Source organism: Bufo bufo, chromosome 8 (assembly GCF_905171765.1).
Source record: "Bufo bufo chromosome 8, aBufBuf1.1, whole genome shotgun sequence".
In the NCBI taxonomy this organism is placed as follows: domain Eukaryota; kingdom Metazoa; phylum Chordata; class Amphibia; order Anura; family Bufonidae; genus Bufo; species Bufo bufo.
In genome coordinates this window covers 177,943,279-177,969,240 of record NC_053396.1, presented here as the reverse complement: position 1 = coordinate 177,969,240, position 25,962 = coordinate 177,943,279, and the positions used below count along the sequence as shown (strand labels likewise).

The following is a 25,962-nucleotide window of genomic DNA, read 5'->3' as shown; positions in this document are numbered from 1 at the left end:
CAGTTTAGATCACACTTGAGCGGCAGAAAGACGGCAACAAAATCGACGCCCTTTGTCTTCTCCCCCCTCTGCCTTGATTGCTGAAGCCCCATAAAGCCTGAGAGGCGTTCTGTCGTGATGGAGGAGGATGTGCCGGAAAAATCATACAAAACATGCCACCCTCACTACTCTATAAGCAAGGTCAGCCTTTGTGCTGCGAGCGGTTGAGGATTCATCCTCCCCCGGGCGCAGGTTTACCTTGAAACTATTCAAGCACTCATCAACAAAGATGCTTAAAAGCAATGTAAGTGGCAGCGGTACATTTTTTATATTTTTTTGCTAGAGCAGATACAAGAGGAATTTCTAGTGGGAACAAAGAGACCAGAGCAAAAATCAATTAAGGCCGTACAAGTAGTGTACACGGTGGCTGCACTCATTAGTATCTTGCTTGACTACTCGCTGTAAATAGTATATAGTGCTTTATCTATTTTTTGGTTACTTTTGCGTATTATGGTAACATCTGCCCAGACACTTGCAGGAAGTTCATACAGGGGCGGGTTGGCCATAGACCTTATAGGGAAATTTCCCGGTGGGCCGGTGCCTATGGGGCTTCCCAAGCCCTGCTCTTTGCCGCTGGCTGGGTAGATAATGAGCTCTCAGCATTAATTAACGCTGTGAGAATCAGGTGCTCATGTACCCGACTAGCGACCGCACGTGCCGTGAATTCAACTGCTGTGGGTCAAATCTCACTTGTTAAGCCCCCTGCCCCATTTCTTAATCAGAGACAACTGGAGGAGGAGGAGGACAGCAAATGCAGCAATTGATGGCCACCACATAGGGGACAACTTTAGGGGCGGTATATTGTGCTACACTGTGGCATATGGTTCTGATGGGAACGGTATGATATTGCTGACCCCGGCTACAATATGGGTCCACTTTTAGATTTTTTTTTTTCCAGGGCCACTTTAAGTTCCCGCCCCTGAGTACACAAATAGGTCCATGAAGTCTACTGTACATTATGTAGTCAGGGCTGGTTTGATGGAAGCGGGGCTGGAGCAGCAATCAAAATAGGGCCCGTGGATCAACATCCTTTAAAATAATCACTTATGAAGGCAGCTGTCATTTTGTAATGTATTTATTTTACTTTTATTTCTACTATTTTCTATTCTGGGTTGTGTCTATGCCGCTCTTTCTTATTTCCTGTGACATTATGTCCATGGGTGGGGCTGTGATAGGTAAGTGTCTATGTGACTAGTTGGGTGGGAGATGCTACAAAATAATTGGGCGTTGTTAGTAGCGGTGCTGGAGCTGTGGCAGAGGAAGGAGAAGTGCATCATGGTTTCGGTACAGCAACAGGAAGTGCTACCTACAGGATGGAAACAAATCTGAGTGATTGGTTTACATGGTCAAAATGGGTCAGGAGAGTCCAATGGAACAGATGTACATGAGATAAGCAACTACATGAGCACATCTGTTAGACACCATAGCAATCCTGGAAAAAAAGGGGGTTTTCCAGGATTTTTATATTGATTGCCTTATCCTACTGAAGTGAATAGGAACCAGCCCCGTCCAGTACACAGAAGGAACTGAGTAGTTCTAGTGCCTATTCAACGCTTTAGAGCGACCCAGGACGAGCTGATCGGCAGAGTGCATGGTGATGGATCCCTGCCAATCAATTACTGATGACCTATCCCAAAGATAGCACGTCAATATAAAAATCCTGAAGAAAAAAAACGAATTTCCTTATAGTGTCTAAATAATACTACTATGTACTGCCCACATAACTCATTCATGTATTCCCCACAGGGCCATTCTGTTGATGCATCCCGAGCAGGAGGACTCATGCTGTATTTTGGTGCTACTAAGCATCTTCAGGGGAGGACACACACCACTGAGCCTGTTCCCTGGTATCTTGAGCAGGCACTCCTACCAAGATGCTGCAGCAGGACCTGTTTTACACTTACCCCCAGCAGGGGCTGAGTGGCTTACATGTGAACACGATGACGCCCAGCCCTCTCCTCTTTCATCTACTGAGTGATGATACTGGCCAGCACGTCTCTGCTCACATTATCTGGCCTGTCCTCATGAGTCAACTTTATTCAACAAACGGTCATTGATTTTTTATTATGTCATATCGCTCTCCTAACTCCAGCTGCACATATTTGGGATAATCTCCTTTGATAAGTAGTCTATGGAGGGAGCAGTATCCTTCTTAGCTTTGTCCTCATTATAACATCAGATCACCTTGCAGATAGTCCTAACCTTTAACCCATTAAGTATTTTACTGCTGTTCCATTACTTTGCTCCTAACGATATGATTTAATGGCGTACTATTAGTGTGCGGTGCTCTTGAACGTGCCGGCCATTTCTTTGTCTCTGTGGTGCATTATATACTGTATCTTTCACTACAAGGTAGAGCACTGCAGGATGTTGGTAATGAATCAACAAGAGACTGGAGGCTGTTCCTTTGAACCAAGCTTCTCATTTCTCTCTCTGTCAGCATTGTAATTACCGCACACCTTGTCCTTAAAAAAGAGTCGCTTGTGATGCTGCAGAAAATTAGACAGAATGAGGCTAAGACGCATTCCACTTGAGCCTTTGGACAGGAATGACCAAAGCCCATAGGTGAAGACTTATACCGATGAAGCCTTGAAGCTGTGCCTTATAGGAATAACGTGAAACTTGCCCATGAAGCATGTATAATATATGAAACATATGATGAAATACATTATTAGGTCGACATTGCTCATAAATCTCTAGGCTCGTGCACAGCAGTCTGCGCAGATCCTACCATAGAGGACCGTATTGCAGACCCTTAGGTACAACTGTATATTATCTCCTGGGGCACCACATTCTCCACTCGTGATAATGTTTGTGGGTGAGAACATATGTTGGACCATACCTCTGTTCTTGTTTCTCATAGATTGATTATGAATCCTCAGGCTACTTTCACATCTGCTCTTTCCCTTGCCACTATTGAGTTCCGTCATAGGATCTCGATAGCGGGGGAAAACGCTTCTGTTTTGTCCCCATTCATTGTCAATGGGGACAAAACTGAACTGAACGACTCGGAATGCACCAGAATGCATTCCGCTCCATTTGGTTGCGTCCTCATCGCGGACTGAATAACTCTGCAAGCAGCGTTTTTCTGTCCGCGATGTGGTGCGGAGCAAGACAGATTCAATGTAAGTCAATGGGGACAGATCCGTTTTCTCGGACACAATAGAAAACGGATGCTCCCCCCATTGACTTTCAATGGTGTTCATGACGGATCCGTCATGGCTATTTTAAAGATAATACAACCGGATCCGTTCATAACGGATGCAGACGGTTGTATTATCATGACGGAAGCGTTTTTGCTGACCCATGACGGATCCAGCAAAAACGCTGGTGTGAAAGTAGCCTTAGAAAAAAAAAAAACATTATGTGCCTACATATAAAATCAAAGGCATTCTATGTAGAAGTCTATGGCCACCACTAAACAGATCTGTACAATACAGGTGTGGCCCTCAAAGTTAAAGGGGTTTTCCGAGTGTTAAAAATTGATGGCCTATTCCCAGGATAGGGTCTGACTTCCAGTACCTCCAACGATCAACTATTTGAAGAGGCCACTGTGCTCTTGTGAATGCTGTGGCTGGAGAACCATAGACTCTTGAAATAGCTGATCATTTGAGGCTCCAGGTGTCAGACCCCCAACGATCAGGTACAATTAAGGATAGCTTAGAAACCTCCTTTAAGATAATGGACAAAATTTTCTTATGTTTCTAAGTAAAATGCCAGATAACACATAGCAATGAGTACTACTACATCTGTAGGGTTTTATGATGATTTTTAATAATAATTACAACTTAGATAATATTCAAGCCCAATTCTGGTCGCCCTTCTTCCTTCACTTAAATTGTAGATGTAGGCGCCAGCCTATTACTTCAAGTCTAGTGCTCCTGTGAGTCAACATATAATAAGTGGTCCATAGCGGTCCCATAGGGATCCACAGACGCATGGAGGCATGAGACTCGTGACCTTCACATTCAGCTAGGACAGATCACAGCAGGGAATATCATGGTGACACAAAACTTCACTTAGCGGAGGTTTGTTAAGGGGTCGGTTGCTGTAGGTTTGGGATTTTCCAGCTAGATATGGTCCATACGTAGACTTGTCCTTCACAAACATGTCAGAAATATGCATAGCCTTAGGCTTGTACTTGAGACTGTCAGGACTTAATATACTGGGTTATGTTCCTTCTACATATATGTATTTTTCTTCTGGAGGGCTAAGGTCCACGGCTGGGTAATTGCTTGTCTTGCTTGAAAACCATTTCAAGGTCTGGGGTTCATGGTTAGATGAGACTTTCCGTATTACAGTGTCATTTCCTAATACACCTTGCTTGTATATACCCACACTGTGAATTCCTATTTGCTGCCGTATTTCAAAGTCATTTGTTTTCCACTTTAATCTAGTAAACCGTCCATGAACTCCAGCATCAATTTAAGGCAAGTTATCATACACTGAAGGGCGCAGATCCTGCTTATATTCAATGTTTCAAGCTTACTTTTTGCAGATATTTTACGGTGTGTCATCCTGAATGTGCTAAGACTAGATCTTCTATGTGTGGGATGCAGCAAAATGCTTTCAAGCTTTTCATGCCTAAGATAATCTAATTAAAGATGTCTGTCATCAGTTTTGAACCCTCAAAACTGCTGACTGTGCTGTGTAGGTGATGGGGAGCAGTTCAAGATCTGGATAGCGAGTCTATCTCAAAGTGTGGTGGGCACCAAAGCAATATATCCTTTCCATAGCAGTAAAGTCATTTGCCATTGACGAGCAGATACCTTACTGTCTTTATCCTGCACTGCCTTTATGGTTCTTGACCTTCCATGATTGTTTGCTCTCTTTCTCTGGGGTACTGTGGCAGCGTTTTAGTCTCAGGAATGGCGTTTTTCTGGATGAGGCTTCACTTCTGACCTAGTCAGTAGGAGCTCACACATGCACATGGACCAGCCCATCTCCAAGCAACTAACTACAAGACTGACAGACTTAATGCTGCTCTAGGCTGCCCATAATGAACCATTTGGAATACATGGGGCAAAAAGTTTTTTTTTCTTTTTTTTGCATTAAATCACAACATTTGACCTCTTACGGACACAGGGCGTACAGGTACGCCCTGATGTCCGAGTCCTTAAGGACACAGGGAGTACATGTACCCCCTGTGTATTTCTGATCATGGCCGCGCGGCGGGCGGTGATCGGAACGGGGTGCTCGCTGAAATCATTCAGAAGTCACCCTGTAACAATGCCGAGGGGGGTCCTGTGACCCCCCCCCCCCCCCCCCGTATCTGCGATCGCTGCAAACCGCAGGTCAATTCAGATCTGAGGTTTGCAGCGTTTCCGGGTCATTCAGGTCTCCGGTGACCCAATGACCTGGAATAGGAGGGTGATCGGTGGTGTAATATACACCACCAATCACCCTCCGTAGATCCTGTGAGGTGGCGGACGGAGCGCCGCCCTCCCTACCCACAGACTTCCGTGTGAGCGAGGAGAGAGGAGCCCCCTGTCGGTCCCTCTGCCTCCCACACGATCCGCCGCCAATCCGTGGCACCTGAGCCACCATAAAGTGCCATCTGGCACATAAACATTTAGGGAGAGCTTTAGGTTAGGCAGGGAGAGTGAAAAAAAAAAGAAGGTTTTTTTTGTGTGTGCAGCACCCAGATCTGAGGGTGTCTGGGGTCCACAGCTTGCATCCCACAATTTTTTTTGTAGGTGCGCTGACTGTGGCCGGCACTCTTAGCCGTAGAAGAGCGTCCGGCCACTGTTTAGCGCATCGCCCACCCCACCGCAGGGTATACGTAAAAACACACCGTCCCCCCCCACACACACACACACTAAATAAAGTTTTACACACACACACACACACTTAATTATGGGGGATTTCTAACATAAAGACCCTCAAATTCACTTCAGAACTGAACTGGTCCCTGAAAAAATCAGATTTAGAAATTTTCTAGAAAAATTGGAAAATTGCTGCTCAACTTTGAAGCCCTCTAACGTCTTCAAAAAGTGAAAACATGTCAACTTTATGATGCCACCATAAAGTAGACATATTGAATATGCGAATCAATATATCATTTATTTGGCATGTCCATTTTTCTTACAAGCAGAGAGTTTCAAAGTTAGAAAAATGCAGAATTTGGGAATTTTTCACAAAGAAATTAGGTAAGTATCGGCGAAAATTTACCACTAACATAAAGTAGAATATGTCACGAAAAAAACAATCTCGGAATCAGTATGATAGGTAAAAGCATCCCAGAGTTATTAATGCATAAAGTGACACTGGTCAGATTTGCAAAAAATGGCCTGGTCCTTAAGGTGAAAATGAGCCCGGTTTTTAAGGGGTTAACTTTGGTAACATTAAATTAACCCTTTCAGTGAACCACTGGGACATTGCACATGTGACTAATGAACGTGACATCACTAACTTTGGACCGCGGACTCGGACCCCCACCGATCTGATGATGATCTATCCTGGTCTATCATCAATATCAAAAAAACTCGTACAAGCTCTTGAATGCTTGAGCTTTATGAGAGGTGGATGTCGTAATTACTAACAGACGAATCATTCTATGGAAATGAATATGTTTTACTTTCCAAGGAAATTGCATCCTCCAGGTAATATTTTTGGTGCTTCATACCCAAACTTGCTAGGCTCATTAACTTTCTTTATATATCATATATAATAACCATAGGCATACTTCCTCTGCAATTATCTTTTTTTTTTTGTGCTGTGTAGACAGGGACAAGGTTAGCAGTCATCTCATTAGCTTCAGAAGACAGGATTATAATAAGAGGTAATACTTCTGTTTTACAATAGCTGGAGAGCCGCAGGTTGGCCATCCCTGGTCTATTCAGTGCAGTCTCCCATACAAGTCAATGAGTCATCTCCAGACTACTGGTTCCTATGGCCCATTTGGCTGCTGTAAAGCATCTCTTAATGCTGTTAAAACCTGCTTAGGCAAGATGGCCGCCACCATAAATAATCATGTACATAAAATAGAATAAAAAAAAAAACTCCAAACAGAAAATAAACATAGATTAGAAAAAAAATGAATTTATCAGTATCTGGTCTTAATTAGTCAAAAAAAAACTGTAGGTGATTCATTCCCTCGAAGCCGAGATACCAGCTGTACAGCAAATCCCTGCAGCCTCTCGAGATACACAGATCATCTACAGGATATATCCAAGACCAGGCTGTTGACTTCCCGCCATAAGGACTGGAATGGCTGTAGGTTTACAGCTCTTTTAATTTCAGAGACAAAAGAAGCGCAGTATGTAATAAAAGAATCCAAATTCACCCTGATCCTCAAGATGAAATATTGTAAGAATTGTGAATCCCAAGAAATGTAAGTGTACAGTAGGCCTGACGTCTTCCTTACATTGAGGGCATGAGGTTACATCGTTCTCGTCACCGCTATCCCTTTTTTCTTCCATGGATTGATGAAAGCTGTGACTAATGAAGCTGTTCTCTCCATATCATGTAGATGTATCATGTAAATGTACCGGAGCATCTGTCCTGCTATCTGCCCTCGTTGACCTGTCTCATCCTGGAGGAAGTCACAAGGTTCCAGGACTCAGTGGTGACAATTAGAGGATAATGACAGATGCTCTGCTCCACTGCCTTGTTTGCACTTTGTAGACTGTTATTTTCCTGGCAAGTAACAAACACCATTAATACCGCCAGAATTATTGATCAATTAGTAATTATGCCATTCATCTCCCTTAGTCAAAGCTCGGAGATGTTAAGAACCCAGCAATTGATTGAGGATAGACTACCGTACCAAGCTCGAACATCAAGGGACCGGAAAGGACATGAGGATGAATGCAGGTCTACAGAAGGAGAGGAATGTCTTGTGCCATCTAGCTCCAATTCTAAGTAGATAGATAGATAGATAGATAGATAGATAGATAGATAGATAGATAGATAGATAGATAGGCTGTGGAGGATGAGGCTTACTTTCTGCTGCAGTGCCCCAAATACTCAGCAGTGAGGGACGCTCACTTCAGGAGACTGTCTGATCTCTGCCCAGACTTCACCTCCATGGAGGAGGAAGAGAGACTCTCCATACTTCTGGGGGAGGAGGAGAACACAGCGACCATAGCAGCACAATATATTACTGCCTGCCATAGACTGAGAGGAGCTTGATAAGTCACAGACTCTTATACTCCTACCGTAAATGTGTCCCCTTCCCCGAAACCTACCCTATTCCCCCACCCTGGATGTGTCCCCATCCCCCAACCCTACCCAATTATTATATTTTTCTACAGCATAGTCACTATGCTTGCTGACAATGGGTGCAATATCTCAGGGGCCCCAGGCAAGAGGTCTACTCAATGATCCAAAAATTGCAAAAATAAAATAAAACAAATGAGGCAGCAGTCCAAGGTCAGGTGAACAGGATAAAGGAACTCCTTTATTCCCTGTGCCAGGGATGCCCAACCTGTGGCCCTCCAGCTGTTGCAAAACTACAACTCCCAGCTCTCAGCCTGTAGCAGGGCATGGTAGGAGTTGTAGTTTTACAATAGCTGGAGGTCCGCAGGTTGAGCATCCCTGCCCTATGCTAACACCCTGTTCACCTGATCTTGGAGTGCATTTTATTTTGAATTTTTGGATTATTGAGTGGACATCTTGCCTGGGGCCCCTGAGATATTGCACCCATTGTCAGCAGAGTGACTATGCTGTAGGTAGATAGATAGATAGATTTTGCAACATTTTGATGTGTCCAGAGACAGACTGGCCATAGATCATACAGGGAAATTTCCCAGTGGGCAGATGACCAGGAGGCCGCTGGCCGGGTACATAACAAGCTGATGCTCTCTCCGTTAATTAAAGTACTTAACCACCTGGCTCACGGCTGCAAGCGCCCTCCTGAATTCAGCTATATCGTCATCCATTGAATACTGTATCGGGGACGGCAGTATTTTGTGCTACACTGCCGGCCCCACCTACTTCTGTTGCCCCCTCCACTTGTTTTGCCTCGCCTACAGCATGGGGCCACTTCAAGGTTTTTTTTCCAGGGCCCCTTTAATTTCCCAGTCCACCCCTGGATGTCACATTCTCTTCTCATAGCTATGTCGTTGGTCTTAATGTAATAAGTGGGGATGATTTAGCATTTCTTACACGTGTATTCGCAGCCTGACCTGCCGTCCTACAAATTTAGACACAAATTTACATTCCGACATACAAGAAATTGAACATTTTGCATGTCTCCAGTTACGTGGAAGCCCGACACCCGGCCATTATGTGCACAAATTACATCTCTTTGTAACAAAGTCTCATTGATAGGTTTCATTCTGTGATACAACTAAATCTTGGCACCGATGACCCCTCGCTGATGTCTGTACAGACCGCTTAGATTAGACTACCGCTGGGAGAGCCTAATAACATGTCGCTGGGGCTCAGATCGAGAATCACAGATGTAGTCTGACGCTTCCAAGCCCCCCCACTGGTCTCTAATATCTGGTCCTTCTCATAACAGAAAATGCGAGCACTCAGCTAATCACTGGCTGCAGCAGTGACCCGTCACAGCCAGTGATTGGCTGAGTGATCACATTACCGAGACAAGAGGGAACAGGGAAAAGAGACCAGTGGGGGACACAAGAAGGGTGACGGTAATACATTTTTATTTCTTTTAAAGCAATTCTATATTTAATTATTTTTGTTTCCGAAGAACCACATTAACAGGACGATAGAAGTGAGCTTTGTAACTTATACAACCCCTTAAAAGGAACACTCTGGTAAAAGGAAAACAATGAGTTATGTCTACTGCCTGCCCGTAGGGGGCGTTGCATAATGTTGAGATTCTTTCTGTTTTGTTCCTTGAAATCCCAATATAGAAACATAGAAACATAGAATGTGTCGGCAGATAAGAACCATTTGGCCCATCTAGTCTGCCCAATATACTGAATACTATGGATAGCCCCCGGCCCTATCTTATATAAAGGATAGCCTTATGCCTATCCCATGCATGCTTAAACCCCTTCACTGTATTTGCAGCTACCACTTCTGCAGGAAGGCTATTCCATGCATCCACTACTCTCTCAGTAAAGTAATACTTCCTTATATTACTTTTAAACCTTTGCCCCTCTAATTTAAAACTGTGTCCTCTTGAGGTAGTTTTTCTTCTTTTAAATATGCTCTCTTCCTTTACCGAGTTGATTCCCTTTATGTATTTAAAAGTTTCTATCATATCCCCTCTGTCTCTTCTTTCTTCCAAGCTATACATATTAAGGTCCTTTAACCTTTCCTGGTAAGTTTTATCCTGCAATCCATGTACTAGTTTAGTAGCTCTTCTCTGAACTCTCTCTAGAGTATCTATATCCTTCTGGAGATATGGCCTCCAGTACTGCGCACAATACTCCAGATGAGGTCTCACCAGTGTTCTGTACAGCGGCATAAGCACTTCACTCTTTCTACTGCTTATACCTCTCCCTATACATCCAAGCAATAGAAACATATCCTGCCCCCCCCCCTTACACCCTGCACTAGGCTAAACAGAGTCGTCCACACATACTAATGTGAATGCGCCTGCCTTGTCTTAAATTGTGGGAAAACTTGGCACAGATTGGTTCAATTTGAAGGCCTTTGTGAGGACAATTGCATGTTGCAGTCCCCTATGAGGAACAAAAATAAGGGAAAATAAAAAAAATATATATTAAAAAAAGATTTAAAAATGGAAATCACTCCCTTTCCCATTTTATAAATAACAATAAATAAATAAAATATATACCAATTTGCATTTCCACATCTGAAAATACCAGAATTATTAAGATATAATTATTTATTCCATATGGTAAACACAGTAACGGGGGGGGGGGGGGGGGGGCGAAAAAAAATCTAAATATATAATTTGCTAAAAAAAAGTGATGGAAAAGTCCTACACATCCCAAGATGGTATCAATTAAAAATACAGATCGCCCTGCAAAAAAAAAATAGCCCTCACAAAGCTCTTTAGACAGAAATGTAAAAAAGTTATGGAGATCAGAATAACACAACACAAAGAAAAAACTATTTTTTAAAAAAAAATAAAGTAAAAGCATGGTGGCTCACTGGTTAGCACTGGTGCCTTGTAGCGCTGGGGTCCTGGGTTCAAATCTGACCAAGGACAACATCTGCATGGAGTTTGGTTTACCAGTAGGGAGGATGTCTCTGCACCGTATGACACTGGCAGCACTGATTTGATAGTGTCAGACTGTGCAGAGACCCCCCCCCCCCCAACTGGTTACACCCATCTGGACCTTCATTGCAAATAGCTAGTAATTCATTCATAACTTCTAGCGGTAATAATAAAGGAATGGCACAGCATAGAGTCATAAGAATAGATGCTATTGGGCAATGGTTACTAAAAGAGACATGTTCGGTGAAGTGACAGGACCTCATTAAGTCCGTGTGTATATGGTGTAGATCAGTGTATGTCAAACCTAATACCCTGTCCAATGCAAATTCACTGCCAGCATTGACCTTAAGAGCCGTGTTGACATTTTGTGCTGAGTTTATTGACCTGGCGACTTGTTTTACTTGGCATATACTGATGAATGTAATGTGGCTATGAATGTTAACAGCACACTTAGCTCTTAAAGGGGAGGAAAACTTAAAGGAAAATGAAAATTTCCAAAAGCATTAGAGATGAAGAAGTCTCATTGCTGCCTCCAGTTCATGGATAGCATCTCGAGTCGTTCGCCGCTTACGTTACAAGTTTGGAGAATACAGGTCAGATCAATACTATCGCTCTCCTTTCATCTTGGATACTATGAACCACATTGTTGGTTCTTTGTACATAGATTTTAATTAAAGCGACCTGTCACCCTCGCCACAGAACTGCGCCGGTGTCTGTAAAAGGATTGCTACTCCAAATATGATTGTCTCTTAATTGACCCACTGCCGTTAGAATGAGGTTTATGTTTTCCCGTTGTACTCGCTGTAATGGGTTGTACCTGGTGTGTTTTTGCTTTGCGGCATTCTGGAGAAGAGAAGGCAAACAAAGAGGTCCGACCTATAGAAGAACGTGTCTAAAATGGTGCTGCAGAGCACAGAATTCAGAAAACAGAAGACGTGGTGCCCTGAGAACCGATGGCTTGTATATTTCCAAAATAATACTGCCATATTTGCACCAGATTATGTAGGCTCTCAAGGCTACTTTCTCTTTTCCGGTATTGAGATTCGGCAGAAGATCTCAATACCGGAAAAAAACGCTTCGGTTTTGTCCCCATTCATTGTCAATGGGGACAAAACGGAACGGAATGCATCAGAATGTATTCTGTTCTGTTTGGTTGCGTTGCCATACCGGACAGAAAACCACTGCAAGCAGTGTCTGAGAAAACGGATCCGGCACCATTGACTTGCATTGTGTGTCATGACGGATCTGTTTTCCCGGACACATTAGAAAACGCATCCGGCGCCCATTGACTTAGAAAGGTTTTAATGATAGATCCGTCTTGGCTATTTTAAAGATAATACAACAAGATCCGTTTATAATAGATGCAGCCGGTTGTATTATCAATAATGGAAGCGTTTTTGCCGATGCAAAAACGCATATGTGAAAGTAGCCTTACTGTAGTACCTACAGGAGTAGATCTGATCTGCAAATTGGGCTGTAATAATAAGTATTTAAAGGGAATTTGTCATCAGAAAAGTGACCTATTGTTTAAATCACGTTTTTATGTTAAACATTTTTTATTTATTTTTTATTCATATTTGAGCAAAAACCATAAATTCCTGCAGTTTTCACACTGGCCACAAGCCTAATAATAGGCACCACTTCTTGATCTGTACAGATCATTTTGCAGCTGTTATCTCCTTATCATTACAGACAGGTTTAGAATGACAGATATCACCTCTGTATATAGATAACACAGGATCCACCATTCACAGTAGGTGATATCACAGCTTATCTACTCCCTCCTGACCTCTGCACAGGGCACAGAGCATGCCTAGAAGGCTCTACCATAGAAGTAATTGAGGTTTCCTCCTGTCCATTTTGTCTATGGCCCAAGCTGCTATAAAGCAATTCTTTAAATGCTTTCTAAATGCTGTTAACAACAGCTCAGGCAAGATGGCCGCCCCCATAATCATGTTCAGAAAATAGAATAAAAAATCTACCATCAAAATAAAATAGTAATAAAAAACGGATTAGAAAAAAAGCATCTGTTTTGCAATCTGATTTTAACAGGCAGAAAAAAAGTTTGGTGACACATTCCCTTTAAGGCTATGAACACCTTTGGGGGAAATTTATTTTATAATTCCATTTTACTCATTTTGGGCTAAAAATAATTTTTTCATCTGGTCTTTATTAAACATTTTCCACGTTTTTTGTGTTACAGGGTTAAGTTTCAGCCTATCTGCTAAGCATCCTACTGCAGCTCTGATGGCTCGATTTGTAGTCCTAATCTCTGAACTACTGACAGCTCATAAACAATTATTATAGCGAAATTCTTATCAAGCTGATAAGTCTTTGGCTTTAATGAGTGTTTATGAGCTGCCATGAGTTCAGAGATAAGGGCTACAGATCGAACCATCACAGCTGCAACCTGAAGACTGTGAAACTCAAAGTAGGATCCTTAGCAGATAGGCTGAAACTTAACCCTGTGAGACAATAACTGTTGAAAATGTTTAACAAAGACCAGTAAAAAAATTATAATTGACCCCAAAATGAGTCAAATCCAATCATAGAACAAAAATTGTCCCCGAAGGTGTTCATAGCCTTTAAACATGTCTCTCTTTTGTCTAATGTCTTATCTTGTGGTTTAGGGATTGATCGACATATCTCTTAAGGTCTAAAGCTGGCCATGGAAAGCATATGTAATGAATGAGGAGGCAATGATAGGGGAATATCTCTGTAACTGGCTGGATGGGAGGAGCTATACACTAGCTAGGTGTTGTTAGGGGTGGTGCTGGAGCTGTGGTAAAGGAAGGAGAAGTGCATCATGGGTTTGGTTGGATACAGCAACAGGAAGTGCTACCTACAGGATGGAAAGAAACCAGGGTAATCGGTTTACATGATGAAAATGGGCAGGAGAGTCCAAATTGAAAAAAAAAGCATGGGGAAGATGGAAGAAACTTAGTCTAGAGCATGTGATGTCACCTTCATCGCTCATTGAAGTGAATAGGGCTGAACTGCAATGCCAAGCACAGCACTATCCAAAGAATGGAACTGTGCTTGGTGAGCTGAGAGAAGGCCACGGCACTACTCCGAGCACAGATGAGCACGAAGTTGACCACAGCACTCCACCAAGTGGCTTTTTGTGGGTACACGTCCCCGGGTTGGTTTCCCTCCACCAGGATCACCGGGTATACTTATGTATTCATGGAGGAGACAGCAAACCAGTGATTGTATAGATGCTTCTTTAATTTAATTAATTTCAACACCAGTGGTATTAATTATACATCAGGGCAACGTTTCGGGCCCTTTTATTTGATGCCCTTCTTCAAGCTGGTCCGAGGTACGGCTATATGTTTGTCTGGTGTTTCTGGTGTGTTTGTCTGTCTGCGAGCACAAGTGCCTTCTCAAACAGCTGATCAGCGGCAGAAGGACCTCCACCAATCAGATACTGATGACTTATCCTGAAGACCTATCCTGAGGATAGGTCATAAGTATAAAAAATTCAGAAAGCCCTTTTAATGGGGTTTCAATATTTGTCTTACCTCCTTCAGGTAATTGTGGTTGAAATTCATACCACACCATAAAGAGTTACAGTAAATAAGCAATTAAAACTTGCCTTTCTCTCCTTTTCAGGATGGGAGTCTGTGCTCGGCTGTGTAGAAAGCTGCATCACGAGTGTGACCGAGAGAATCCATTATTGGCTGAAGTCCACAAGCAAATGAAAAACTAATGAAAAGACTTCAGGAGCCAGAGAGGGAACGGTGACCTTCCCAAAGCTTCTTAAAGGTCATTAGAAAATAACGTTCTTTTTATTCGGTCTGGAGAGTTAGAGCAGGCCAACCCTGCCGGTGCTCAGGTGTGTCAACGACAATGACTGCTGCTCAGCCACATGCAGTATTTATTTCATACTGAATACAGATATTTGGGTGCACAAACCATGCCTGGTCTGCACTGCAAAGTCATAAAATTATAATTATAGCTTAAATGTCCAGCTTCTAAATATCAGAAACCTGTTCAGGGTCTTAAAGGTGTAGTAAGCATATTGAGAACAGAAAGATACAAGTAGAGTCAGCCATTTTGAAATTGTAGAGCTCAATCTTCTGGTCACCCAGTCATTGATTTTCATGCAAATATTTGGAAACAGTTCTCTGCCCTTCTTTCCACCTCTTGCCTTAAAGAGAGAAAGTCTGACTGTCATTTGACTGGACAGTCATTCTGAGCCATCCTTTTGGGTGGGTGATAGGTAACACACATAGGTAGCAGGGTGGCGAGGTTAAAGGGGATGTGCGAGATTTGGATAGCTTATCCTCAGAATAGGTCATCAATATCCAATCGGTGGGCGTCTTACTCCCAGAACCCTCCCTGATCAGCTGTTGAAGAGGCATTGGAGCACCACAACCTCTTCCTAGGCCAGTGATGTCCCGTTCATCGGTCACATAGCTTAGGCGCAGCTCACTCACTTTCAAGTGAATGGAGTTGAGTTGCAATACCAAGCACAGTGCTGTCCATTGGAAAGGAGTGCCACGGTCTTCTCCAACAGCTGATCAGCAGGGGGTGCTGGGAGTCGGTCCCCACGCCAAAGTGATATTGAGTATAATGATATCCTAAGTATAGTTCAAGGATGTTATATAGGATAAACCAGGCACTCAAGTATGGAGTATATTGATAAGGGTATTTATTCCCATAATAGAATATAACAATAAAATTCACCAATAAAATACTATAAAATATTAAAAAACACTTTAAACCATATTAGCAGCAATAATATACATATACACCACAAGTCAATGCGTTAATTGGATAGCAGCGGCATCAGTACATAAATTAGCAGCAGCAATGGACATATGCACTAATTAATAAATAGCGGCATTGGACATATGCGGTTTGGAGATGCTGAAGTCATTGGGTTCAGAAGACAAGGAAAACGCAGGAAAACCGTAGTTGATAGCAAAGTCTTATAAGCGCTTTTTCGGTTTTGGTAATATTGAATTGCACAGCGGTGGCGTCCCACCGATTTGAGCAACTGTGTTGCTTAGTTTTACCTGGCCAGTATGTCTTTGTCCTACGTCCGGATCTGTAGAAATTTGCTGTGGGCGCGGTGTCACCTGGATATCCTGCTCACGAAAGCAATGTCTGTGGCTTTGTTAGGATTCCTCCGGTGTTCGTCGCTCTCAGTCACAGCTAGTCAATCCTTGGAAGTCCAGGGGAGCTATTTTTCCAGCATGCCGGTACAGGGTATTAAACCATACGCGTTTCGGGGTTCTCTGAATGACCCCTTCCTCAGTGGTAACCCTGAAGTGCTTCCCCACAACCTTTTATATAAAATCTTGGAAAGAAACAAGATCCGGACAGGATCTCATCGTGCCAAAACATGGAAGACTGGAATTATCCAATATATTCATTAAATGCGTTTTTCCTTATGCGATTCCTGTGCTCTGATTTTCGCTGCGTTTGTTAGGTAAGTTGCGTTTTATGCTCCACTGCTATTTAAATGCAGAGTAGATCATATGCCACATAATTTCAGTTACAATATAATACTTAAAATATATTTAAAAATATATAAATATATAAAAATATGCATATATATATATAAAACACAACCACATCAGTCTCTTTATTTTTATTCTTATTAGACAATGTTTTGAAGGGGGGAGAAAAAAGTTCAAGGGTCATGGAATCACAAGAAACCAAAAAGTTCCCAATCAGCATTCAGTCCTTGTGGGACTAGGGAACCAAAGTCAAATATAAACTTGGATTCCACCCTTGACATCTTTTTTATCAAATCTCCCCCCCTCCACTCTGGTGTCACCATCGTTAAAGCTGTATAGGTGAGACCTGTTGGATCGCTATTATGACATAGCTTAAAGTGCCTTGAGACAGTATGATTTTCATAGCCTTTACGAATATTTGCTATATGTTCTGAAACGATGGTGACACCAGAGTGGAGGGGGGGAGATTTGATAAAAAAGATGTCAAGGGTGGAATCCAAGTTTATATTTGACTTTGGTTCCCTAGTCCCACAAGGACTGAATGCTGATTGGGAACTTTTTGGTTTCTTGTGATTCCATGACCCTTGAACTTTTTTCTCCTCCCTTCAAAACATTGTCTAATAAGAATAAAAATAAAGAGACTGATGTGGTTGTGTTTTATATATATATATGCATATTTTTATATATTTATATATTTTTAAATATATTTTAAGTATTATATTGTAACTGAAATTATGTGGCATATGATCTACTCTGCATTTAAATAGCAGTGGAGCATAAAACGCAACTTACCTAAAAAACGCAGCGAAAATCAGAGCACAGGAATCGCATAAGGAAAAACGCATTTAATGAATATATTGGATAATTCCAGTCTTCCATGTTTTGGCACGATGAGATCCTGTCCGGATCTTGTTTCTTTCCAAGATTTTATATAAAAGGATGTGGGGAAGCACTTCAGGGTTACCACTGAGGAAGGGGTCATTCAGAGAACCCCGAAACGCGTATGGTTTAATACCCTGTACCGGCATGCTGGAAAAATAGCTCCCCTGGACTTCCAAGGATTGACTAGCTGTGACTGAGAGCGACGAACACCGGAGGAATCCTAACAAAGCCACAGACATTGCTTTCGTGAGCAGGATATCCAGGTGACACCGCGCCCACAGCAAATTTCTACAGATCCGGACGTAGGACAAAGACATACTGGCCAGGTAAAACTAAGCAACACAGTTGCTCAAATCGGTGGGACGCCACCGCTGTGCAATTCAATATTACCAAAACCGAAAAAGCGCTTATAAGACTTTGCTATCAACTGCGGTTTTCCTGCGTTTTCCTTGTCTTCTGAACCCAATGACTTCAGCATCTCCAAACCGCATATGTCCAATGCCGCTATTTATTAATTAGTGCATATGTCCATTGCTGCTGCTAATTTATGTACTGATGCCGCTGCTATCCAATTAACGCATTGACTTTTGGTGTATATGTATATTATTGCTGCTAATATGGTTTAAAGTGTTTTTTAATATTTTATAGTATTTTATTGGTGAATTTTATTGTTATATTCTATTATGGGAATAAATACCCTTATCAATATACTCCATACTTGAGTGCCTGGTTTATCCTATATAACTTTGTATTTCTCTTTGTGACTGGGTGGGTCACATAAACCAAGAGCACCTTAAATCCATTACTCAGCTGTAGTGATCCACAGATACCGCACCTTGATAGTTCAAGGATGGCCAAGGCTCTTCAGCTGTTGCAAAACTACAACTCCCAGCATGCTCACACTGCCTACAGCAGGGCATGGTGGGAGTTGTCGTTTTACAGCAGCTGGAGAGCCGCAGGTTGGCCATCACTGGTATAGTTCATCAGTCTTAAGCACCCAGACAAGCCCTTTAAAATAATAATAATGCACATGTACAGGGTGGGCCATTTATATGGATACACCTTAATAAAAAGGGGAATGGTTGGTGATATTAACTTCCTGTTTGTGGCACATTAGTATATGTGAGGGGGGAAACTTTTCAAGATGGGTGGTGACCATGGCGGCCATTTTGAAGTCGGCCATTTTGAATCCAACTTTAGTTTTTTCAATAGGAAGAGGGTCATGTGACACATCAAATTTATTAGGAATTTCACAAGAAAAACAATGGTGTGCTTGGTTTTAACGTAACTTTATTCTATCATGGGTTATTTACAAGTTTCTGACCACTTATAAAATGTGTTCAATGTGCTGCCCATTGTGTTGGATTGTCAATGCAACCCTCTTCTCCCACTCTTCACACACTGATAGCAACACCGCAGGAGAAATGCTAGCACAGGCTTCTAGTATCCGTAGTTTCAGGTGCTGCACATCTCGTATCATCTGAAGGCAATCGTCTATGCTGTGAAGATACGAGATGTGCAGCACCTGAAACTACGGATACTGGAAGCCTGTGCTAGCATTTCTCCTGCGGTGTTGCTATCAGTGTGTGAAGAGTGGGAGAAGAAGGTTGCATTGACAATCCAACACAATGGGCAGCACATTGAACACATTTTATAAGTGGTCAGAAACTTGTAAATAACCCATGATAGAATAAAGTTACGTTAAAACCAAGCACACCATTCTTTTTCTTGTGAAATTCCTAATAAATTTGATGTGTCACATGACCCTCTTCCTATTGAAAAAACAAAAGTTGGATTCAAAATGGCCGACTTCAAAATGGCCGCCATGGTCACCACCCATCTTGAAAAGTTTCCCCCCTCACATATACTAATGTGCCACAAACAGGAAGTTTTATTGCAGTCCCATTTAGTATTCGGCGCAGGCGCAGTGAGTGAAGCCAGAAGCAGGAGAGCGTCCTTCACTCCATGCGCCTGGGCCTAATACTAAACGGGACGGCGCACGCGCGGGATTTTACGAGGACAGAGGACATGGGCATGCCAAAGGGTGAGAAGACGGAGCCTCTAGGTGCTGCAGCAATGCCCCAGTAGCACCTAGAGACTCATTAGCATATTATATAAAAGTCTTTATTTTGAGGGAACGGCGGCAGGCAGGGAGTTAAAAATCATACAGTTATGTTCTGCTGACATTAACACATCGCTAATGTCAGTCAGCTACATAACGATTTTTCTGATGACAGAAACCCTTTAAAGGCATCAGGATAGCCTTAGACTATAAATTCCAATAATGGCTCTGTGTCTTCTATGGCAAGTTTCACAACAGTAAGGCTCTCACACAGTATGAGATATGAGAACACCCCACACCACATGTCCACTATCAGGTACCCAGTGATCCAGGAACTCAAACAACTCCTCTAAGGTGTTCCATTCACTATATAATATTACAATACAATATTAAAATATGGTGTTGTATTAGTGTACACTGAGGGATCTATCCATGATGGGTAGGGTCAATTTCAAGAAGATGACAAGAGAGTATTTGAAACTAGTGACTTAATGACAATACACTTCTAAGAGGAGCATCACCTCTTGTGTGATGTTGGAGACATCACCGAAAGAGAAGACGTCATCGGCGCAGGCGCACTGAGGGAGTGCTGAGGAGACGAGCCTCCTCATCTCAGAGCGCCTGCGCCGAATGACCAGAGGCGCGCGATTTTTGAATTACTGACAGGGCCGGCCGGAGGACGAGATCACGGCTGGCCCTGTCAATCAACACGGCGAGGGGGCGGATTTCTGCAGCAGCTACCAGCAAGTAGACGCCCTACTTGCTGGTAGAGCCCTCATTTACATATTATAAAAGTTCGTTTTATAAAGAATCGGCCGCATGAAAGTAAGTAAGACTATTATATTCTCCTATATCGCGCTATGAGGAATCTAACTATCCAAAAAAAAAATAATGAGTTTTGCGGGGTGACAGAAACCCTTTAGAGGGAACCTGTCATCAACGTTATGCTGACCTCACTGAGGACAGCATAAATTAGTGACAGAAGTGCTGATTTCAGCGGTGTGTTACTCATGAGCTAAAAGTAAGTGGTTGCCGAGAACCAGCATCATAATCATTGCAGCCCAGGCCTTGAAAAGAGTCAAATCTACCTGAGAAGAGTCCTGGTTATTCCTAATCTCCTGCTCTCCCGCCCACCTGCTGATGATTGTCAGTTCTCTCCTAGACAGAAAGGGAGAAAACTAGGTAGAAGACTGTCAGCCATCAGCAGGTGGGCAGGAGAGCAGGAATATATGAATAACCAGGACTCTTCTCAGGTGGCCGTGACTCTTTTCCAGGCCCAGTCTGCAATGATTGTGATGTTGGTTCTCGGCAACCACTTACTTTTAACTTATAAATGACAGACCGCTGAAATCAACTCACCTGTCTCTACTTTATTCTGCTGTTAGTATGGGCTGCATAAAGTTGATGACAGGTTCCCTTTAAATAATTTTTCTTGCCAAAACTAACTTAGGGTCACTCAATCCCACTTTGGACATAGCTTTCACATTGAATTATATGACCCCGTCCATGGCTACGCACAACACTTCCACCATTGTTGTGTCCATCGTTGAGCTCTTCTCTCTTCTGGTCCAGGGAGAGACTCTGAGAGGGTCATCGCCCAATTGATTTGCATGAGTCAGTGGGTGGTGATTGAATCCAGTTCCCATTCTTGGCGAAGGCGCACATGACAAAGGGTCTGTAGCATTGCATGTGCCACAGCTGAGGGCTGGATTCCATTGACGTCTGATGACTCATACAAATCAGTGACACACTCCTTGTGTCTCCCTGGACAGGAACAGCTCAATGATGGACGTGACGTAATGCAAATGATTGGAGTTTGGATCGTGCAATGGACAATTTAGTTTTGCCTGGACAACCCCTTTAAGACTCTACAGGCACAAAGGGGGAGACTCCCCATTTTCCTGCACCTCTTTTTGATGAAAAAGTCACAAACCTCATGTTTGCGACTTTTTCAATGCCAGTTGCAACAAATTTTATCACCCTTACCACTTTTTGAAGAGCTTGAGGGTGGGCAGTGGGTGGGTGAGTCCGCCACATTTACCTTCATTTGGGACTGTTTTCAGGCGCAAATGAAGACAGAAATCTATGGCATTTTGTGCTAAAGTAGATTTAATTCTGGTGCACGGACTGTTGGAGGAGGTGTCTAATATATGACATGTAATAAATTAGGTGCATCCTCCAGCAGCATAGTAGATGTCAAAGACCAGCGTAAAACCCCAGTCTTTGATAAATCTCCCCCAAAATATCCACAGCTATCTGCTGATCACCACAGATCCAGCTCCCAAGACCTGTGAGAGAAAGAGGTGGTAGTGCCCACCACAGGGTGGTAGTACACAGGTGACTCAAGTCCGCTGGAGGGCTCAGTGGGGAGTCCTGAGCAGGAGACCTTACTCTGTCACATCCGTGTGCCCTACTAGGGCATGCAGACAGAAGTTGTCCTGGTGTGATAAACCCTTGAAGTCATTCTTGGTGCATGGAATTAAACTTTATGCCTAGTTGCATGCTGTATACTTTAACTCCAAACAAATGTGAGGCTCCATTCATGGAAACCCATGGAGATCACTTAGTTAAAGTATGAAGCCAAAAATAGTCTAATAACAGCTAGAAAACGAATAGACTACTGGGTCTGTCCTGGGTAGACTGAAGGTGATTTTTAGCTGTAGAGTTGAGAAACTTCCTGAATTTTAATGTTAATCATGTTTCATGGTCGGTGATGGGTGATCATAATCTTAATTAATCATATTTTAGGCACCATGAATCCTAAGTAATTTATTTAGAAAAAGCAGCCAAGCAGGTTCTAGTGAAGCGGTGGCAATTGATGTCTCTCCTGGTGTTCATGCATCTACACAATGCACAATGTAATCTCTTCTGCACACTGTGCCCAGTCCTCCAACCTTTGGTTATTTGGGCACTTAGAGAATAATCTTAGCTTTGAGTCATATTTAAATTAAAAGTGAGAACACAGGAGTCTAGAAATGGCTCTGCAAGAGTATCAAAGTCCGACTGGTTACATAAGGTTACTTATTTAGTAATTATTTGCATCAAAACCTTCCATCAAACTGCATGTACATTAGAGCTCATCGAGCACCCCATGCACCGTCTCATAGTAATTTCTAATATTAAAGTCTATACTTTGAATGCAAGATCTGATCACATCCTTCAAAATATAGTACAATATCTGATCCCTCCTTCCACACTATATAATACAGGAGCTGACTTTCAGCATCAATATCCCCTCTAAGCTTTTGTATCTGGAGAGAGAGGAAATTAGGGATTGGAGAACTGCTGCTTTTAAATTAGGCAATCTAAAACAAGGTAAAATAGAGTATTAATGTTGAATGTCCGGTGTCCAGTGGCTTACTCACTCCTCTAGTCTCCAGCATTGTCCTTGTAGCTAGAAGGCTAAAACTAGAATGGACTATCACCTCCCCCCCCCCTTCCCTCACACAGACTGCACCCTAGGGCCCCCTCTGTTACACAGACTTTTCTCATGCCTCTATTAATTTCAGAAACTTCTCCCTGAGCCACTTTCTGTAACAGAGTGCTCCCAAAGCCCCTTCCCACTATTATACAGACTGCTCATTGTGCTTTCTCCATGTTATAAGCTGCCCCCTATGGTTACCGCTATCACACAGATTGTTCCTTATGCCCTGCTATTACACACACTGCTCCCCATTACACTGTCTCTTATTGACTGCTCCCCATGTCCTCCTTCTCTCACAGACTGAACCCCAAACCTCTCATGTAGACTGCCTCCCGTGTCCCCTCTCTTACTGACTGATCCCTATGCCCCCTTTGTTACACAGACTGCTCTCTATCCACAAAGACTGCTCCCAGTGCCTCTTTCACATGATACTTCTATTCTTCTTCTGGAGAAGGCTGAGCATCGATAGTTTACCTTCATCTTTCCTTCCTGGACTGATCATGGAGATGAGAGTAGGGAGAGGACTGTGCAGTATGGCTGCATAGTTCTCTCTTTGACCGGGAAGAGCAATTCAGGAACATGCTACCTGATCAATAAGGGGGAAGCTCAGTGAGTCTCTGTGCATTTTCAGCTTTGCAAACACAAAATTGCAAAGCTTAGAGGGAAAATTAGTCACAATTAGCTTGCCCATAAACAATTTCTTAATCTACAATGATTTTAAAGAGCATGAGTTAGCGTCTCCTGATATGTCTGTTTTAGTAAAATTGCATTCTTCATGAAATTACAATTCTGGAGCATCTTTTCTTAGAATTCTTCAACACGTGGTTCCTCCATTAATTACCCATCAAAATAAATTAATACAATACACATTTGGGTGGTACCATTCCCCTAGTGTGTGTTTAGGGTGTTCCCATACGGTGTGTTTTAAAACACTGATACTGTCAGCAGTGATTTGGGCCCTAGGGTTACTACTCATTTAAAAGGGTTAAGGTAACACTCCAGTTGTCAAATTATTCCAGAAGATATAACAGAGGAGTAACATGAACTGAGCTCTAAGAAGAGATGCTAAGTAAAAAAAATTTGGGGAGATCTGACTGGTAATGTCCCCTCTAAGCCCATATAGTTATCAACATAGCAGACAATGCCATATTGCCCCAGAAATAGTTTTAAACAGTTTCAAGGTAAATTCTAAACTTATAATAATGTCTATTTATTCTGGTGTATTAAAGAACCCATTCCAACATCCCGGGTGGTCTAGGCTAGCTAATTTGATTATGGCAACAAATTTGGTGTATGAGGCTGGGTTAAAGGAGCTGTTGACACATTCAAACTAGTGTTTGGATGCAGTGGTCACATGTCACCGTGTTGGGACATCATCACTGCAACAGAAAGTAGAGAACAACAGAGGACCGTGCAGGAACAGTGGTGGCTGGGATTTAGTGAAGTCGGTATGACTTTTATATTCATGTACGCCATGCTGAGCTGACTTAAAGTTATTTTTTCCTTGGACAACTCATTTAATGTCACCATCCTTTGTGGTCTAGGGAGGAAAAGAAGTTCATGTCTCTATTCTTGGTGGTTTAGAGGCATGAAAAGGTCCATTTTGCATTCTTGGCTGTCTAGGTAAGAAAAGGAGTTAATGTCACCATCCCTCATGGCCTAGAGCAAAGATAGGGTTATTTTCTGCAATCCTTTGAGGTATGGGGCAGTGAATTAGTTAATGTCTGCATCCCTGGTGGTCTAGGGCAAAGAAGAGGTTACTGGCAGAAGGTCTGGTTGTCTAGTTCATTGAAGAGGTTAATGTATGTAGGTATGCATCCTTGGTTGTCCTGATCATTCATTCAATCCCCGGATTCCTCCCTGCACTGATAGAGAACTGTGCAGCTGTAATTGAAGAGTTGCACAGTTCTCTCTCTGTGTTTGGGCAGAATTTTTAAGAGACACAGTAGTACTGTCACATAGCTTAAGGGAATGGTGCTGACAGATCCTCCATAATGGGATTTTCTTGGTTCAGAGTATTAATGGCGAATCCTCAGGATATGCCATTAATATCAGATTGGTGGGGAACCAGCTCTCAGCAGCTGATCAGCTGTCTTAGGGGCCATGGTGTTTCTACAAGTGCTGCAGACTCTTTATTGTTTATGTAGGGCCATCTACCTGCATACTTTCTATGGTGCAAGTTATTGCAGCTTTGTCCCATTTACTGGAACCATCAATATTCTGATATTAAAATACCCTTGAATAAAAAAATGATATGCCTTCCTTTCAACTTTTAACAAAAAAAAAAAAACACTAAAGGCAAAGCATCGATGTATACTCACTAGGTGCTAATGGTATCACTCTGGCAATAAGGTATTTGCTTTTAGGCTTGTATGAGGCATCCAAGAAATCCAAAGATAACATTTTCATGAAGATTATTTAGCCGACAAAATGTCCGTCTGTTCAGTTTTTAGCAGACAGCTATTTTAGGAGATATCTGCGGAAGCAGTCATAATGAAGAAATGATATTGTTTTAATAATAAAGAGATCATATTGGTTTGGCAGGGATACAACATAAATACTCTGAAGATATCAGCATCATTGTCTGGTAGTGGAAGTGCTGAGTCTGAGGTAAAACGATCCCTCGGGGGAATAGCGGAATGATTGTGTGATAGGGAAACATTATAGGTCAGCGGATAACGAGAACATTACCAATACCTCATCGTTTGGTATTCGGAATCTATGTCAATGGACAGTGAGTGTGTTTTTAGTGCAGTGTCACCAGCAATACTTCATTGTGCTGTCCTTATTGTTAGTGCTATACTCTTCCATTTTCCTCCCTCTGTTTCTAACTCTTAGATCTACTCCAAATGGAAGAAAACGTTTCATTTATATAGCTGTCATGTAAGTCAGTGTCTCACTCCATAAATATTCTAAGAACATGTATTGAGCTAGAGGCAGGGGCATAGATAGAGGAGAGCAGATTGCACCATGGTCAGAA

General features: G+C 42.5%; 1 protein-coding gene across 1 annotated transcript in view; it reads left to right on the top strand.

Annotated features, from left to right (window-relative positions):
- The first annotated feature begins 14,850 nt into the window (after window positions 1-14,850).
- LOC121009365 (leucine-rich repeat and fibronectin type III domain-containing protein 1-like protein) overlaps window positions 14,851-25,962 on the top strand; it is a 351,118-nt gene continuing 340,006 nt past the window's right edge. Inside the window, exon 1 of the mRNA XM_040442430.1 lies at window positions 14,851-14,911. The gene's annotated coding sequence lies outside the window, so the exon portion shown is untranslated. The remainder of the gene's footprint in view (window positions 14,912-25,962) is intronic.